A 19,309-nucleotide genomic window follows, 5' to 3' on the forward strand; every position below is an offset into this window, starting at 1 on the left:
AGATGGGAGTTGTTATGATCAAACAGGGGAAGTCAAAGAACCTCAAAACTGCATTCAGGGAGGCCTGAATGCAGTTTTGAGCACTGAAATCGATGTGGCCATGACTGGCCATCCACTATAGCGGCTTGACAGTTCAAGAAAAAGTACAACAGGAGCCAACAGATAAACTCTTTGAAAGACAACAATGGAAGTGGACTCCTCGATCTGAAAACACTGAACGTACATCACTTAAACGCTCATGCAGAAACAACAGAAAGACAAAACTGACTGAAGATGCTCAGCCGAAATGGCTACAGTAACAGTACAGAAGGCTGAGGTGGATGGCGGCAGTTGACGCCCTGTTCTCTCGTGGGCACTGGGATGATTGAGTCATTTAAGTCAAAGCATGATTTCAGGACACTCATTCGTCACTTTGAAAGAGGCTAATGGCAAGTTCTGCAGCATGAATTAGGATCTCCACAGCAGTGATACCTTAGTGAACACTGCTGAGTCATTTAAATATTTCCCTCTAAATGACCATCAATTAGATGACCCTTAGACCGCAAGGGGAGGATATCTTTTTAATTACTGCCAGCCACTGAAGTGCAGTGACTCAGAGAACATCTATAGGCCGTGAGCTGCCAAGTGGTATGCACAGTATGCAGCTGCCTTGCTGCATGCAGTGCACCGTCCTCATTACATGATTAGACACTGCATGGCAGGTATGCAAGGGGTCAGCAGTACGATTACTGGCTTTGGCTTTGCATTTCATTACAGAAAATGGCACAGAGTGCCAAAAATGAGACAGCCCTACAGTACCTTCACATCCCTTGACAAGCCAGTGTTAGATGCACTGACCTCATTAGTGCAGTGGAGGATACCTGTGTGGCCTATCAATGATCTCTGACAGCCCTTGGAGGAGTGAGCCAACTGGTGGTAGCTTGTCTTTCCCACAGCAGCGGCAAGCAGCTTTGGCTACAGGTTACTGCAGTGCATCTTCCCGGTGCTTTGCGGTGTCGAAATATCCCCCTCTGCGCAAGGTTGTGACCAAAATGTGGCCTCGACTGTGCGTTACATACACCAGAGCTGAAAGTGGCCAGCTTTATCTTAACGCTGGCACTGCCGACACTTCAGCCTACTGAAAATAAACCATTATCCCCAGGTCCAAAAAAGAACTTCCACCGCATCTTTAAAAAGAAAGACCCGACAACTTAACGGCACAAACTTTGTTGTAGACAGGCCTGCAAGACGTCTTTGGCACGAACGGGGTGGGTTATGTGCATGTGCATGGTCTAGATTAGTGATGGCTAATGTGGCCTGGTGTCGCCCCTACTCCTTTATGCGCCTCTTTCCCCATTCTCTCCATCCCCCTCTCTCGACGCCATCTGTTTGTGGCATGAGAGAATGTGGAAGTAAAAAAAGAAAAGACGACATTTTGGCTGTAGTTGTTGACCTACATCGCGCGGTTGTTTTCGGCACGGCGTGAAAAGCCGCACCGAAAGACAGTCGCCTAAAGCGCACAGACGTTGAAATCGCCGCACATAACGCGCATACATTTTCGAGCCTGGTCAGGAGGAATTTAATAAGTTACGGTTGAAATACTCCTCCTCCGCCTCGCCGGGCCGGACAAGTCAACGCTCCAGCGCCACATATACATTTCTGTTCCCTCTGTAATCTCCAAAGGAAGATAAAAGCGCAACTCACCTGATTCCAAAATCGGTTTATGGTGGCGACGTGGCTGTGGTTAATTTTAATATGGGAAAACCAGTTACAACGGTGGGTCCCCGTTGTGTGTAGCAGGAAGGAGGGAAGGGAAGGGAAGAGGGGCTGACGTGAATGAATAAACAACTGAGCTCCTCCTCAACGCCACAGCGGACTCTGGCTCAGCTACTTTAATAGGTACAGTTAATCACCACGCAGTGAGCATCATGTTTTTGCACCTTTTATGAATTAATACTTGTGGGCTGTCTTTTTTTACACCCTTTACAATAATATAAAGAGGCTATTAAAGACGTGAGATGTTAACTTCAGAATTTCAGAATACATATTTTGGGTTAACCCTTGTTAGGACTAGCCTGTTTTACTGGGTAGTTTTATTTTTAATATTTATTTACATTTTTTAAACTGTGCTGGACACAATTGTATGAGCTTAACAAAGTCCACCAGGTGGCACTATGTCTGCATCCCAAACACAGGAGTGCATGGCCCATGATGCACGGGCACTTTAAAGATCCCCTCTAGATGTAAAGATTTTTTAAACAGAACTGATACCGCATGCAAATATTTACTGTTGAAAATGTGTATATATGGAACCAAAGTAAGTATGCAGTGAACATAAACGGTATATAAAATTAGCTCAGACCTTCCACACCTATAATAAACTCCTAGGTCTGAAGGTAAGTCAACGCTAGTGCCTTAAACCAGCAATATTATTATAGCCACCAGGGGGCGACACTTTAGTTGCAAAAAAGTATCCGGTGCTATAAGCCTGTGGGATAACACCTCTCTGACAGGAACTCTGTAAACACTTTTCTGATGATTGTATTCCCTTAGCTACTCATTTCGCTCACACAGAATAAAACGATAAGTCCATTGTTGTACATTTTAGTCTTTATACGTTTCAGATGGACCCAGTGGGCAACGTCAATGTAGCGTCATAATTTTTTCTCACTGTCTGTCCAACCATGACAGCAGCCATAGCTTTGAGACTAACATTGTGAAGCCTCCAGTTTGGTATTTAAGGTGACCATGCTTCTTTGTTTGCTTACTTTTTAAATAGGATGTAAAAATAGGACCATATTTGAATTGAAATTCCAATAATGTAATTACTGGTTAGTTCACTTGGTTAGCAAGGTGAATCTGTGTTTCACTGTGATATTAAATGGGATGATTATTTTGGCCTGAAGGGGAAAAAAGCATGTAAAAAAATAAATAAATAAACAGTGTATTTGATCTGTCACTAGTGGCCACAGCTCTAATGGTGCATTACCATAAATTCATTTATTTTATACAGGTAACTACAGTTGTCACAAAGGGACGAACTAGAGGGGCCCCTTTTAAAATTGCAGGTTGTTAAAATGGAAAGTTTAAAGGGACTCGCATAGTTTTTCGTGTCAGCCTCAAGTGGCCATTTGTGTTACTGCAAGGTTTGGCACAAACAATAATAATTTATTATTTAATAATAATTTGGAATATTTTCCTGGGATATTAAAAGCATCCATCCATAGTACAGGAACTGAAGCCTGTCCTAGTTGCCATAGCGCCATAGGACAGGGGGAGCACACCCTTGACAGGTAACCAGCTGGTTGAAGGGTCAACACAGAGACAGACAATCATATTGAAGCTATTCTAGAAACAAAGTTTTCCTCCATCGTTGCTTGATGTAATTAAATCACACATGAAATCTTCAGATCTTCAGACTTGTGTTATAAATTTTAAAGTTAAGTTATTTAAAACATGATCTCAGTAGGTGTTGCATAAGGCAAAAATGGGCCTTTTCTAGTTTTTAAAAAAGTGTGACAAATTCATGAAACGTCTCGCTGTGAGAAAACATACAACACTGACACTAGAGGGCACAAGCACTCCACTGAGCTCCTGTGACAGCATGCAGCATGTTTTTTTTTCTCTAAGTGATTCACATGTCATTTGATTAAGATTCCTTAATTCACTGCTGTTAATGTGTGAATAACTACATCAGTGTTAATCTTTATGAAGTGTCAACGCAGGCCAAGACAGGTCCACTGTAACAGCATTTTATGACAGACACATCATCGTCTGTCCAGTGGGAAATAGCTCTTCCTTCACATTTTACAACATGAAAGAAAGTAATCCTCGTTTGACCAAGTTAATTTGTTGCCGACAATCAGGAAATGACTGAGGTTTTGTGTGCAGTGTGCAGATGTGGCCTCCAGTCCTGTTGTTCTGTGCTATCAGTCTATGCAGAAGGCTGCACAGGCAGGCCCCTGCAGTCTGTGATTATCCAGTCTTATTGACAGAATATGATCTTTTACATAAAGATGCCGCTGTGCCCTTCATTATTCACAGGTTCGTGAATACAGATGCGCTGCGAATTTTAAATGTTTGCAGGTCAGTGGTCTCAAAACTTCGGTTAAAACCGTGTCAGCGGAGTGAGATGAGTTTTTATTGATTTCTATGTAAAAGACTCAAGGGTAAGAGCACTGCACACTATGTCAGAGGGAAAATCCGCTCATTTTTCCCACAGGTAGCGAACAGTACCGGAGCAAACAACAGACAATGTGGGGGTGTTATAACTCATACTTGGTACACGCTGGCCATCTGAGGTTCTCTCACAGCCTTTGCTTTAGCATATGCTTTTTTGTCTTCTGTTAGCAAAGCGTGCAGTTCAAATAAAAGATGGTGTGTAAAGGATTATACAATTTTTTTCCCCCATTCAAACATATTAATATTCAAGTCTTGTCCTGTTAGTTTATCATGATGAGCTACTGCGATAATTCGACTGCCTGCTTATTATGTTGCAGAAATGTGTGCAGTAGAGTCTGCTGGAAAAAATAGGCTTTAAAATGTTGCACCTGTGGGTGGTTATTTAACAGTGCGGCCTATCTCCTACTCGCCTACCTCCTGTCTAGACTGTGTGATTACCATCTGCTTCATCACTCTGGACTGTCCACTGTTTGCTGAGCTCTCTCTCTCTCTCTCTCTCTCCCTCTCACAAAACACAAACAGCCACAAACACAAAGATCTAAGATACAAATGCAGACTTTTTCTGCCAGTAAATCCACCTCTTAAAGTACATTCATGACTGTCATATAATGTTACAAACTAATGTCCATCCTGCATAGTATTTCCAGACTAACGCAAGAACATTACGATGACTTGAAGATTAGAAACAAGTTGCACAATAATTAATCTGAAGCAGACTTAAAGGGAAAATGCATCAGTCAGACTTTGCCATATGCTACTTGTTATGGGCTGAGCTAGCTGGGACTTGTTTTGTGTCGAGTATAATTTTCTTCTAAAACTTCACATAGAGCCAATGATGAGATCATCTTAAGACAGTTGTGTAACAAGTTTGTGATGGTGAAAATAACAAAGCAGAGGAAGTAGAAGTTGTGGCGGCTAAGCTAACCTTACCACGTTAACATCATCATTGTGACTCAGTTAGAATAAGCACCAGTGTGAGCCTTGCTGTATAATCATTTAAAACAAAATCCAATCATTCTTGCCGCTTGTTAAACTGTACAGCCTGGAAAACAACACTGTAGCGATCACACACATTTAATTTCACAAATTACAGATGTTCATAAAAATGAAAGAGCCCAGCGTGCTTAATTTGTTACACAAGTGCATTTTAACTTGGGGCTGCCGTGTGTTTGCTATTCATTCCAGGCGGTGTAGTACTCTGGTTTCCCATTCACTTACAGTGGGTTTTTATTAGGGTGTAACAGTATTACTTCATTTGTCCTCCGAGCTCCCATTTCTTTCCTGAGATGTACAGGCAGCGGCGTGTCAGGGCAACTGAAGTTCATATGTTCAAATTCAAGCCGAATCTCATGAGAAAGCATGTGCTGTTGTGTAAGACGCTCTTTCAAGGAAAAATCCCGTGTTGTCACGAAACATTTAAAACACAGAGAATTCTTTGCTCTGCAGCTGTGCAGGTATGTAGGCTCAGCTCAGCGTTTCTAATCAGCTGAAAATGATAGAGGCGTATCCAAGTACACATAATAACATGTTTTATTCTAGATTCCACAAAAATGTAAGAGATGCATGTGAACTTTGACAGCAGTGTGAATGCCGCAGCGGGGTCAGAGTGTCTCAGAAAGTTTAATATAGCCGAGGTCCTTCTAGCCCCCTGGTGAGAGACCAGTAATTAACACGGGGGCATCTTCCTCCTGTTTGACACTCTGCCCTGGAGGTTATTTGAGGATATGTGGCTCCAGTTCGGCTCGCTCAGGAGTGCGTGGTGTTAAAAATGTGTGAGCATGCAGAAGGACATGAAAGGAAAGAGATATCTTCATAGGCAGCTGGCTGAAAATTTCATAGGAGAAGACACATGAAAGTCTGCTGTCATGGAGCTTCTCTAATAATGTAGTGACCATGAGGTCACTACATTATTATTTCTAGTCAGTGAATCAGAGAAGTTCTACATTTTCATCTTCTTTGTATTTACAAGGAAAACTCAGGTAATGGACACCCGTCCTTAATCTGAGTGCTCATTTGTGAAAACTGTGCTTGATTTGATTACAGGAGTGCATCAAGTGCTTAACTGTGATTCTTCAGTCAACTTTAAAATGCGCTGACATCATTCATGTGGCAAGATAAATCAAATCAAACTGATGTATTGCGGCATGTCTGAGCTTCTGAGTCCACTGAAAACAGGAAAAGCTTAAAGGATTTAAATAATGGCTCTTTACAATGTCGGGTTTTCAACAAGCGGTAATCAGTGTGGCACACGCATTAACTTTTCTTAATCCAGATAAATTATCCACTTGTTTGGAGCTGTGAAAAGTATTACCCAAAATGCACAAGCGTTAGAAACTCTAACAGAGCTGGCTAAGATAAGAGGGGAATGTTCGGAAGAAGCATGCTGTCAGGCAGCACATACAGACCGATGTGCTTCAGGACATACTGTATAGGCAACTAAACCTCTCACATTCCAGTTTGAATTTGAATTATTACACTTACTATTGCAAACAGTCATTATTTTTGTCCTTCTTTAGCCAAGCTCTCAATGGATGCCCATGTACAACCCAACTCTCCTCCTCAGCGGTCCTTCCCCATGTTTACTGTGGTGTTCCTCTTCTTTGCTAGCCCTTTGCCATTTCAAAGGGCCACCTTTGTAAAGGGATCATTGCTCATTATGAAAAAATAACCAATGGATCTCTATCCCCTCTCTGTGATTGAAGTCTCCATGTCATCTATATTACACTGATGGAGAAGGCCACTGATTATTTTCTTTGGCTGTAAGACTTGCCATATTCTTCTGCGTGCATGTTTGCTTTAAAGATGACGGTTTGTCAACATTGTGCTTGGCCATGCACTGACATGCTGACCTATTTAGAAGAGTTGACAGGATGCAGCTTCTGTAGAGTTTCAGTTTGCTGCTGAGACTGTACCGGGGCAATTTACATATGCCTTTCATCATTACTCACCGGGCTTTTCACAACCTGTTCTTGATGTCATTCTCCACTCCTCCATCTTGCCCGATGATGCTGCACAGGTATAAATACTTCTGTTGTTGGAAGTTTGATGCCATGTGCTTTCATTGGGTTAAGTGTCTCTGCACTGAGAAGCATTATTTCCATATTTTTTTAGCTGAACTTCAGCCCAATTTACTCTCTGTAGTAACACAGTCCTGCATGTGCTAGTGTGTGACTGTGCGTGAATACTTTTCGTTATGTTCCATCTGAATAACATCTGGTCTTTCACACGTCCTATAAGTAGATTTCCATGACTGGTCACCATTTGCGTGTGTACTGCATTACTGAAAAGCACATCTTGTGTAACATAGGCTGACTTTTAATTGCTGATATGCTTTTTTTTCTGCACAAGTCCTATTACTAATTGGTCCTGCTTTCCTCTAGACTGTTCTGTTCTCTGATCATCGGTGTTAAAAGGTCTCAATGTGATAACCAGGTTATCTCAGTGAAGACAGATCCCATTAAGCATTGATGACTTCACAAATACAACAGATTAATCGAGTTAAAATGATGTCATTATTAGATTTTAGTTCTGAAGTGGTTTAATACTGCAGTCCTTTGGGACAAAAATACACAATGCTTTCTGTCTCTTGTTCATATTAAAGCCTATCATGTGTTTTATCAATTCAGTGCTTCAAAGAAGCACCATGTACTGTTTGCATACGGTGCAAAGAGAGTGAGAAGCAGTGGTGTCATCAGCAAGATAAAATTAGGCTGGGTAACATGGATAATACATTCCTAGAAATTTCTCCAGCATTTAAACCCAAATCCAGTCTGACATGAACAAGAACTATGATATATAAAAATAAATTACTGAATGTTAATATGTTGAATAACAAACAAAAAAAACAAGAAAAAATCTCTAAAATGAAATATGCGCTCACTCGACACTTTATCGGATACACTTTCCTTTTCATAAGTACCTTAATTATTTGTGCCATAAATTCAACAAGGTGCTGGAAACATTCCTCAGAGATTATGGTCCATATTCACTTGATAGCATCACACAGTTGCTGCAGATTTGTCAGCTACTCAACCACGATGTGAATCTCCCATTCCACCACATCCTAACCACATGCTCTGTTGGACTGAGATCTGGTGACTGTGGAGGTCATTTGAGTACAGTGAACTGGTCAGAAACCAGTCTGAGATGATTTGAGCTTTTTGACATGGTGTGATATCCTACTGAAAACACCCATCAGAGAACGGGTACACTGTGGTTATGGTCAGCCACAATATTCATGTAGGTTGTAGTGTTTAAACTATACTAAGGGCCCCAAAGTGCACCGAGAAAATTTCCCCCACACTATTACACCAGAAGCAGCAGCAGCAGCAGACTTAACCACTGATACAAGGCAGGATGGATCTATACTTTCATACTTAAGCCAAATCATGACCCTACCGTTCAAATGTTGCAGCAGAAATCAAGACCAAACTTTTTTCAAGTCTTCCGTCGTCCAGTTTTGGTGTGCCAGTGTGAATTTTAGTCTCAGTTTCCTGTTCATAAGAGTGGCAGCAGTAACTTATCTGCTTTAAGATTATGTGCATTCACAGATGCCCTCCTGCATAGCTTGAGTTTAAAGAGTGGTTATTTGAGTTACTGTTATCTTCCTCTGAGCTTGAAGCAATCTGGCCATTCTCCTCTGACCTCTGGCATCAACAAGGCATTTTAATCCAGAGAACCACCGCTCACTGGATATTTTCTCTTTTTTTTTTTGTGTAATGCCAGTAACAGTAATAATCAAAGATAAAGAGAAAAGCCTACTTTTGCTCCTTGTTCATTTACAAACTGGAGGATGCAAATGTCTCCCTGAAAGCCGAGGGCAGCTCATGTGTTTGAAAGCTTTACTGTTCATCTTGCAGAAAAAAGAAGTTAGCAAGGTTTTTGGTATCCAGTACAAAGCTTTGATATAAACCTTGTGATTTTTAGTAGATAGAAGGATGTAAGCCCCGCACCTGTTAGGGGTTTCTCCCTCCTTCTTTGGAAAAAAGAGTATTTTAGCCTGAGGTGAGAGGTTTGCACAGGTGCTGCTACTGTTTGATGTAGAAACTCTGACTCGGGGAAATCCACCCACCTTTATGTGTATCTGAGTTACTGAAAACTTTCTTTCTGCTGAAGTCATAGTGAGTTTTACACTACAATTTCACATATCTAATAATAATTTGGCACATGATATCAAATGGAGAGTCTTCAAAAACATAATGTTATGATTGAAAGCTGACAGGAGGCCACCCTGAGCGATACTTTGCTACAGATGTTCAGGCCAGAACTAAAGACTATAGACAGTTTGCAGGTTTATACTTTATTTCATTACTAAGGTTTTTCAGTAACAGAAAATTACACTTCCAAAAAAAACCACTTAAAATACACTTATGGTGCATGTTTGAGCTTAACACCTTCCCTTAGTGTTCCTTGTATGCAAAGCCAGTTGCAGTAACTGGAGGTCTGACCATGCCCCCTCCTGTGGTACAACAACAGGAGAGCCAGCCTATCTGACTCCTTAATCAGCCCAGCTAGGTGTCTGACCACCAGACGCTTGCTGACAAGCCCCACCCTGGTATCTGGCTCCAAGGTGAGGCCTCAGTAACCCACATTCAAGTGATGTAGGGAGTGTTTTCTCTTCCATAAAGATCTCGTGAATTACACTTAGAATAATTCACTTAGAACCAGTTTGCCTTGGGGAAGCCTACCTGGGGCAAATTGCCCCCAACAACATAACTTCTAGGATCATTACGGCACACAGACCCCTTTACAATGATAAGGTTGTAATTCATGGAAAGGACACACCTCCACATCAAAAAAGAGCCAGTTGAGGTGGATCAGGCTTCTGACCAGGATGCCTCCAGGGCACCTCCTAGGTGAGGTATTCCGGGCATGTCACATTGGGAGAACACTCAGAGGCAGACCGAGGACACGGTGGAGAGATTCTATCTGTTAGACGGCTTGGTAACGCCTTAGTGTCCCCTGAAAAGAGATGGAAAAAAGGAGAGTATTTCCCCAGGAGGAGATGGGATGAGAGCTTTCCCACTGACTCCCAGATCTGGATCCCACTTCTAGGCTGGGCCAAACTCCAACTCTCTTAAACTGAAATTGCAAGTCTCTCCATAACCTTTTGAATCACTGTGCAAACAAACCAAATCAATCAAGTGTCTTTGGCAGATGTAAATGTTGATCATTACTGCCTTTTCAAAAACACATGTTAAACATATTAATTGTAAACTGCAAAAGACAAGAAACTAACAGATGGCTTTCATGTGTAGATGTTACGCATTCAGGCCAGCACAAATAAAAGTCTGTTCATCCCACTGGTTGGAGCAGATGTCTCAGCACTTATACCTAAAAACCAAAACTGTCTGCATGGCTTTCTCCATGGGGTAAGTTGGAAAACACATTTTAAAAAATAAGACCTGGTTTGTTTCCACTTCTTTATTGTTCCATAAGTACAGGGAAGAGAAACACTGCTAAGAGCTTGCAGCAGGCGAGTTAAGTGTCACAGAGACCACATTACCCACATGGCTAAAAATATGAGATGGGGCTTTATGCTTAGGAGATCCCAAGTGTGTGAAGGAACTTGCATAACCTGTCAGTGTATCATTTAGTTGTTAACACAGAAAGATTGTTAAAAATAATAATCCTTACATGTTTGAATATTATAAAAGTCTTGCTTTGGTGCAGTTTTTTCTTTAGCTTTTCAGTGGACTTGACAACAAAAAGGTTTAATAGGGATAGCACTTAAAAGTGGAATGAAAGGGAAAAACTTTAACTTTACCACTTTCCTCCATCAAAAAGCACATCCATTATAACTGATGAAAGCTTGACACCGGCTACTGACTCATATGTCAGTGCAGCACATTCCTGTGTCATAGCCTCACACATGCTTTTATGTATCAATTAAATCCCATCAGCCAAAGGTTATTCAGTATCTAGAGGGTCAAAAGATGAGCTGGGCTGATGCTCCCGCACATCCTGTTACCACTGAGTCACTTTAACACTAAAAGACTGATTGTATCATAAAAGAGAAAAAGTCCCAGTGGCCTTGTTGGTCACATCTCTCTGACTTTATTGTGGGCAGTGATTGCTTATTACTCTTTTCTTCTGTCAAAGGTGCTTTAAGCCATTTAAGTCGAGCTCTTTGCTGAGATGTTCAATTCTTGATGGTCAGAATTTGCTTTGAACATCAGTTTGGCTGAAATGTGATTTTAATGATACCCTAGGAGAATTGCTTTGCATTTAAACTTCAGTACTATTTAGTTTTTTGTTTGGCAGTGGTTTTTGTATGAAACTGGGGCTCTGCATGCACAGTGTTTAGATCATTTTAGCATAATTTGATTTTTTTTGGCTTTTTTTGTCAGAGTTATTCACCAGTTGGATCCAGATTTTCTTTGTTCATTTTCTGTCTTGCCTTGAGCTCTTTAATAAGAATTTTACACCTACAAACACACTGTGCTAGGATCTTTTTGTTTGTTCTTGGCTGAAATACACTTGGTGATTCATTCCTCTAACAGTGTTTATTCAGCAGTAAAAAGTTAAGTCCAAAAATGTTATGTTTTGTCCCCAGTCTTAGTGTTTCATAAAAGGTTTTAAATACAGCTTTATGTAAAGTAAACACCAGTTGTGACTTTTACCTCCCGTTTGCCATTTTGATGATATTGTGGTAAAACAAGGCAAGTGGAGCACATCCCAGCTGAAAGAGGCAGGGTACACCCGGGACAAGTAACCAATCTGACACAGGGCTAACACAGAGAGAGATTCACACCTATTGACTCACCAGGTAACTTAACCCCATTAATTGCATGTCTTTAGACTTTGGTAGGAAACCGGTTTACCCGGAAGCCCAGATAGTTCACTTTTTTAACATAAGCTACAGCAGTTTGCTGACCATGACGTGATCTTGAGCATTGTTATTAAAATAAACATGGTCTCTGTTATTTCTAGAGTAATGTTGTACATGTTGTTTTATAGGACTGTCATTGTTGATTTCAGATTATTTATAACATAATGGTGATGAATGCTGGGTTGAGGGGATCCCTGTGAATTTTTGCCTAGAGCCTCCGGAGACTCTACAAGTGCACCTGTATTTCTTTATATTCCTGTCTCTTTGCCCTCCTTGAACTCGGTTCTGCCAATTTTCTTTCTTATTTTATGGGATCATTTTTTCTTTTCTTTTGTTTTTCTCCATCATTTTCTTCATTCCCACATGCTTGCTCAAAGCAGGACTACAGGGTTTAATTCTTTGCTACACAAAGAAAACTGAAATTGAAAGTGTGTTGCCTGTCTGGCACTGAGTCACAGTCTCTAAACGTGAATCTGTGTGCACAAATATTTTAATGCCGGAGTACGCTGTCCTCCAGTGTCAACCTTTGCTTACCTTTAGTGTAGGTGTCACCTTCCTGTGGTTCCAGCTCTCAGCTTACCAGTTGACACACCTGCATAACCTCCTCCCCTCCTGCTCTTAAGCACCGACTTATCCATCTGTTTTTGCTCCATCCGGCTTATCCACCTGAGATCACTCCATCTACTCATGTAGCAGTCTTGCTCAGGCTCTCAGTGTATCCTTTATAAAACTTCACTGCCTGCTCCCTCTTTCCTCCCACTACTGGATACCTATCTGTATAATACTCTCCTGAATTCCTCTGTTGTACTTTATCAGCTTGTTGTAAGTCAACTTTCTTGTTGTTGCATTGTGCATTTTTAATGAACATGCTGGAAATGATGAAACAGCATCTCTAAAAGGTTATATGTATACAGCTGGGGAGAATTTACACCAAAAAGAAGACACATTTTGTGTTAATTATTCCTACGCATGTCATCTTTGGTAAGAAACTCACTATCCTGACTGTACAAGGAATCACTCCAGCACTGCATGTCTTGTATTATTAACCGGGCGATCGTGGCTCAAGAGTTGGGAGGTTGTCTTGTAATCGGAAGGTTGTCGGTTTGAGCCCCGGCTCCGACAGTCTCGGTCGTTGTGTCCTTGGGCAAGACACCTCACCCGTTGCCTACTGGTGGTGGTCAGAGGGCCCGGTGGCGCCAGTGTCCGGCAGCCTCGCCTCTGTCAGTGCGCCCCAGGGTGGCTGTGGCTACAATATAGCTTGCCATCACCTGTGTGTGAATGGGTGGATGACTGGTTGTGTAAAGCGCTTTGGGGTCCCTAGGGACTAGTAAAGCGCTATACAAATACAGGCCATTTACCATTTAACCAAAGCTAGCTTGGAGCAGAGAGAGGACTATGTGACGCTATTTTGAAAATCTTTAAGCAACTCTGGCCCTCAAGATCCAGCTTTTGACATTAAGTGAAAATGAATGTGTAAGTACAGGATATGACCAGTGTTTCTGGGAAGAAAGTATGATTAGGGTCCCACTCCTTGTCACAAATTGCATCATTTCCTGCTTCTCCCCTCCAGGCTGATTGATTTCAAATGTGCTTCGAGGGGCTTGGCTGGCCTGGACAACAATGACTCTTCTACATCTCAACAAGGTCAGAGCTCTACAGTGTAAGAGTGCGTTTGTTGTCTGTTCTCTGCTGGCTCTCCTTCTGTTTCTCCCTGCCTTTCTTCTCAGATGTGTCAGTCCATCAATGATTGATGTCTCCCCGTAGGACTTGACTCATCTTTCACCTGCAGCCTGCCTCACAGCTGTTCAATGAGCTCAGAACCGGCCCACATGCAAGAACACACAGCTCTGCACAACATAATATAAGCCCCCATTGAGCCTATGTGGTTTTTGGAGAGTCCAAAGCCTGATGTATCACATGCCTCTGTTTTTTCACGAATCCTCATGCATCCAGTATTTTTCTCTCCACTGAGTTTTTTCCTCTTCATGTTTGTTTTGTTTATAGCGGAGATTCACAACTGACAAATGCTAGCTATGTCTCCTTTTTGCCATCTTTGTTTGAGAATAAATGCTTTTATTCAATGTATGTCACACCCTTTATTGCCATTCCCAGGAGCAGAGGAATAAAAAGCCACTTTTCAGCTGCATGGGCTGTAATTCCATGTTGTCAGAGCCCATTGTATTGCAGAAGCTGCATCTGTTCTTGTCTTGTATTGTCTATTGACGATGTGGGAGCAGCAGACGCCTCAACGGGCACAATTATGCAGCTTCACAAACCAGCGAAACTGCATTTCCCTATACATGGATCAGCGTTTTTTGAAACCAAAGGTGAGGAAAGGCTGAATAAATATGTTTATCTTCCACAGCAACAGAACTCTAAGCTTTATGCGAACACTCAGCTCCTCAGTGCCTACGGTAACATATTCATGTAAATGAGCAGGTCATATACCCTCAGCACTGGCTTAGCCGCAATATCGTTTCTGTTTGTTTGGCCTTGGTTTCTGGTTTAGGGCAGAGATTATGCCTGAAGAAAGTTTTAAATCAAAATCCTTGCTTTAAACAGACAGAACCACATGTGTTTGGAAAAACATCTTTTGAAGAGGCCGCTCAAATATGTGACTGCTATCGACAGCTAGTATTTTGTATTTTTGCTTAACACAATGCTCAAAACAGCAAAGGCTGTTTGACAAAGCAGCTGTTTTACTTCTTAGAAGTAAAACTGCTGCTATGGAGACACGACAAATACATGGAAATATTCATATTTGTCATTTTTCTTTGCTCTTTTGGCATCCTTTGAATAGATCTCTGCTCATTCAGTATTCAAACATGAGAGGAACGATACAGTCAAATTCATGCCAGACTCGGAAAAGTCAAACATTTAACTAGTTAAAGCACTAAAACCCTGAAATGATTTCTCCTGCGTAGCAATGTTGTAAAAAACACAACACGCACATGGGCTGGCTGTTACACAACAGATGAGTGCAATAACAATGTTAGATGAATCATGCTCCAGAGCAGTTGATGTGAAACGGGACACCAGTGATCCAGTTATTTATTTTAAATTCTCTGACGTAGTCTTGTGTTTAGAAAAACTCAAGGTTCAAAGAGTTTAAAGTCAAGAGCGTTGTGAAAGAACAAAGTTTTCTTGAGAATAACATGAAACCAGCAGTTGAATCAGAATAGCTTTACTGGAACTAGACAAACACACATCCGTAATGCGTGTCTATTGAATTACTGTTCTAGATGGCTGGTCCCGAATCAATCGCTTCCGAGAAAACTGACACAACCCTTTTGGTCCAGCTGGGAAGAAATGCACTCTGACGTCTGTGCTCAGTTCTCAGGGCCATAAATAAATAAATAAATAAATGAATACTGCACATGTCATTTTAAATTCATATATTTACCTCAGAGTCTGGATTACTTTATGTAATGTGTGTACTACACATGTATGTAATTTAAGTATGAGGAAAATGTACATTTAATGCACTTTTTTTTGCTTCTCAACGCTAACTTTTGATTACATATTCCTTTTCTACAATGATGATGATGGAGTAATTCAAATGCCCGATTGCTTCCCTCTGTTACAGCGAGCATACAAGTATGTTGCTGTGGTATGAGCCTCATTATTATTCACAATGAGACGAGTACTTTATGTTTTATTTGTTTATCTATTCATTCATCTTCTTTTGCTCATCCAACTGAGGGTTGCTGGGGGTTTGGAGTCAGGTTACCCCCTGAACAGTCCCCCGCTCAGTTTCAGGGCTACCACAGAGAGACAGACAGCCATCACTCTCACAATCACATCTACACCCAATTAGGAATCATCATTTAACCAAATATGCACGCGTTTGGACTGTGGTAGAAAGCTGAGGTATACAGGGAACCCACGCAAGCAACAGTGCTAACCACCTCATCATCATCTTCTTCCACCTGCTTCCTTTAGAGCTCATCACAGCGGATCATCTTCTTGCTGTCGCATCAACCTTCTACTTCACTATAGCCTTGAATCGTTTCAGTTGTCTTCCTCTTTCCTTCCTGTCTGGCACCTCCATCTTCAGCATATTTTATCCAATACATTCCTACTCTGCACACATCCAAACAATCTCAGCCTTGCCTCTCAAACTTTGTTTCCAAACTGCTCAACCTGACCTGTCTCTCTAATCACTCCCAACCAAAAAACTCTTCATTTTCAGCTTCTGCCACCTCCAGCTCCACCTTGTGTCTTTCTGTTAGTACCACTGTTTCCAAACCGCACATCATAGCTTGTTGTAAACCTTCCCTTTCACTCTTGCTGCTATCCTTCTATTACCCCTCACTTTCGTCTCCACCCACTCCACCCTGCCTGCACTCTCTTCTTCACCTCTCTTGTACATTTTCTATTTCTTTGGATTGTTGACCCAGAGTATTTAATCTCATCCAGCTTCACCACTTGAACTCCTCGCAACTTCTCTGTTACACCTGCCTCCCACTCGTTCGCACACATGTATTCAGTTTTGCTTCTGCTGACTTTCATTCTTCTTTTCTCCAGAGCATACCGACACCATGTTTATTTATTTATGTATTTATTTATTATGACTTCAAGTGTGTGGATAGGCTCTAGCCCCCAGCCTGAATTGGTAAATGAGTAGATAAATAGATCCATTTTAAATTTTCTAATGAGTTCAATCTTTGACAACAGATTTTGAAAGGACCTATATTTGACTGCAAGCTGGTTTTAAAAACAACAACAACAACAATAATAATAGTAATCATAATAACCATAATAATCATATTAATAATAACTGTACATTCACTTCAGCCAAAGCATCCAGTCTGTGTTGCCAAATAGCTTTCTTTCCCCTTGCACACACGTTCTGACGGTGGAAGGGGGAAAAGGGCCAAACCAAAATAAGCGCTTCGTAGATTGGATCAAACCGCACTTGTGTTGGAATTTTATTCGTAAATCAAATAATGTAAGAGCAGGAAATCAAAGTGCATTCCACTTATTACTGTGTTACTGAGAAAAAATAATGCAACTGGTGCAGCACATTAACCTTAAGCCACTTCTATTAGAAAATTACTTGATGCAATTATAAAGCATAATTGAGGATGTCCTTTTACAAGCGTCAACAATCTGTTGAGATTTTTTTAAAGAGAAAATATAACTGGTAATTATAAGAGTTAAATAGGTTGCAAAGTCTTGTTACTAAATTAAATTTATTTTTTAAAGAAGATAAACTGGTGCAAAAACTGGACTCTTTTGCAATACTGGGGTAGAAATACTCTGTACTGTAGGTGTTAACTGGAAAGAGTGTGAGAAAAGGCATACACATCCAAGAAAAACCATAATCCGTTCCCATTTAGCCAGAAGGAAGTTGACCTCATCAACATGAGAATCGTCAGATGGCTGACATCATGGAGAACGTATCCACAGCACTAATAATCCCCCTGCCACATCTCAAAGCGTTTCCTCTCCCCCTTTCCTGGTGTGTGTGCCTCGTCTTTGGTTGGACAGAGGCAGAATATGTGTGCATTCATCCCTGGACCGGTCCAAGCACAAAACACTATTGAGATGCGTCGGGGGCATCCGCCTCGAGCTCCCCTTGACGTCACATTAGTCACAATGAGAAAATCAACTGCAGCGCCTTCCCCTGCAGGGCTGTGAATGGACGTCTGCCACAGTTTGACAGGTCTTATTGGTTCTTCAGAGTTTAATGCCTCTAACATTTAACTAAGCCCAGCATGGCCTGGCTGACATTTGCACATGACCCTGACAGATAATATACAGCCAATCAAAGAGAAGGAACAAAACGGTTTTTATGGTGCATTTTCAGTTGACTGGAAGATATACTGTATATGGTCTTTCTTCTTTTATTGGTCATAATAGAGAGAAGGAAACATAAAACGTTCAAAAAATATGGTTTTAGTGCAGGTGATCATACAAATTTTTCCAATAAAGCACTGACCAGAGACTCATTTATACATTGATCATTCAGTCACACAATCATTTACACATTTAACTTCTCCCTCTCGGCTATCCTACTGAGCTGTGCAAAGTGCTTCACATCTATGACGATATTTGTCTGCAATGAAAAAAAGCTTTCATCAGCTTTTTCCCATTTCCCGTATGTTCCCACTATGTCATCAGTCTTGTGGATGACTGGCTGTCAGGCTGATTAATTGGCTGGCTGGGTAGCTGCTTTCCAATCCGACTGTGATTGCGTGACTGACTGACTGACTGCTTTTCTGACTTTTTTTCAAGGTGACCAACTGACTGATTTTCTGGGGGACTCTGCCATCATTTGCTTTCATTAATAAGTAAGGATTGAGGCTTTAGGTATCGTCAGAGGTCTCGTGAAAAAACTCAATCGGACACATCTTGCATTAGTCTGCGTCTTGGTAATTTCTTACCCTTTGGCTCGCCGTCCCCATCATGGGTCCCATAAATATGTCAAATATGTTAAACAAACGTAAATAAAAAATACATTAAAATGGCTTATGGGTGAATTATTACTTAAAACAGCTGGCCAATGCTAAATAGTTGAGGACCAGTTTTGGAAGTGGATTAACATGTGATTTTTCTCTTGGGAGTTGTCATGTTAGCAGAATGATGAGTGTAAGGCTGACTCTAAATAAATGGCTGTGTCCACATTCACTTTAATGAACACAGTGCAGATGTATAACTGAATTAGTTAGCTGTTATTTTTTAGGCAGTTCCAGGCTTTCACTATACAGGCAGTACTTGTGATTATGACCTGAGATGGGCAGTAACATGTAACAAGCTACTATAATCCGATTACTTTTTTCAAGTAACGAGTAAAGTAAGGGATTACTTTTGCAAAAAAGTATTTAGATTACTGTTACTTTCCCGTAAGCACGCTGCGTTACTAAATCGTGATTTTGTTTGTGAGAGTGTTTCATGACAATGACATAAGCGCGTGCGACGTTCGTGGTAACATACGTGTGCACATCAACAATGGATAATAAATCAAGTGTGGGAGAGAGCATGACCGTAAAGCATTTGAAGCATGGAAGCACAGACCTTACTTTGAGTTTGACTCTGTAAAAAGTGACAAAAACATTAGCGTCCGCTGTACACTGCGTGGGGAGAAAACTTTTTACATCGAAAAAACGCCTAAACTTCTAAGCAAGTACCTAGAACACTGACGTGAATGTGAAATTCACAGAGAAAACCCCGGATCCCACAGACATGACCGCTGCGGCAACGGGCAAACCTCCGCCTGCTCCACTCCTGCTAAACAGGTGAAAATAGGTGAACGACAGGAGACAGTGCAGCTGAGTCTTTGATTTGATTTATTTTCTGCTGTGTTTTACTTGC

At 41.2% G+C, this 19,309-nt stretch overlaps 1 protein-coding gene and 1 long non-coding RNA gene across 2 annotated transcripts in view; one reads left to right on the forward strand and one right to left on the reverse strand.

Annotated features, from left to right (window-relative positions):
- Positions 1–1,831, reverse strand: part of znf710b (zinc finger protein 710b) — a 28,358-nt gene extending 26,527 nt beyond the window's left edge. The window contains exon 1 of the mRNA XM_031732803.2: positions 1,684–1,831. The gene's annotated coding sequence lies outside the window, so the exon portion shown is untranslated. The remainder of the gene's footprint in view (positions 1–1,683) is intronic.
- Positions 1,750–14,032, forward strand: LOC120440240. The gene is made up of 3 exons (XR_005613090.1): positions 1,750–1,878; positions 13,563–13,636; positions 13,757–14,032. It is a non-coding gene; the product is annotated as an uncharacterized LOC120440240 (long non-coding RNA).
- The last annotated feature ends 5,277 nt before the right edge of the window (positions 14,033–19,309 follow it).

The sequence above is a fragment of the Oreochromis aureus genome, linkage group 1 (assembly GCF_013358895.1).
Source record: "Oreochromis aureus strain Israel breed Guangdong linkage group 1, ZZ_aureus, whole genome shotgun sequence".
NCBI lineage: Eukaryota > Metazoa > Chordata > Actinopteri > Cichliformes > Cichlidae > Oreochromis > Oreochromis aureus.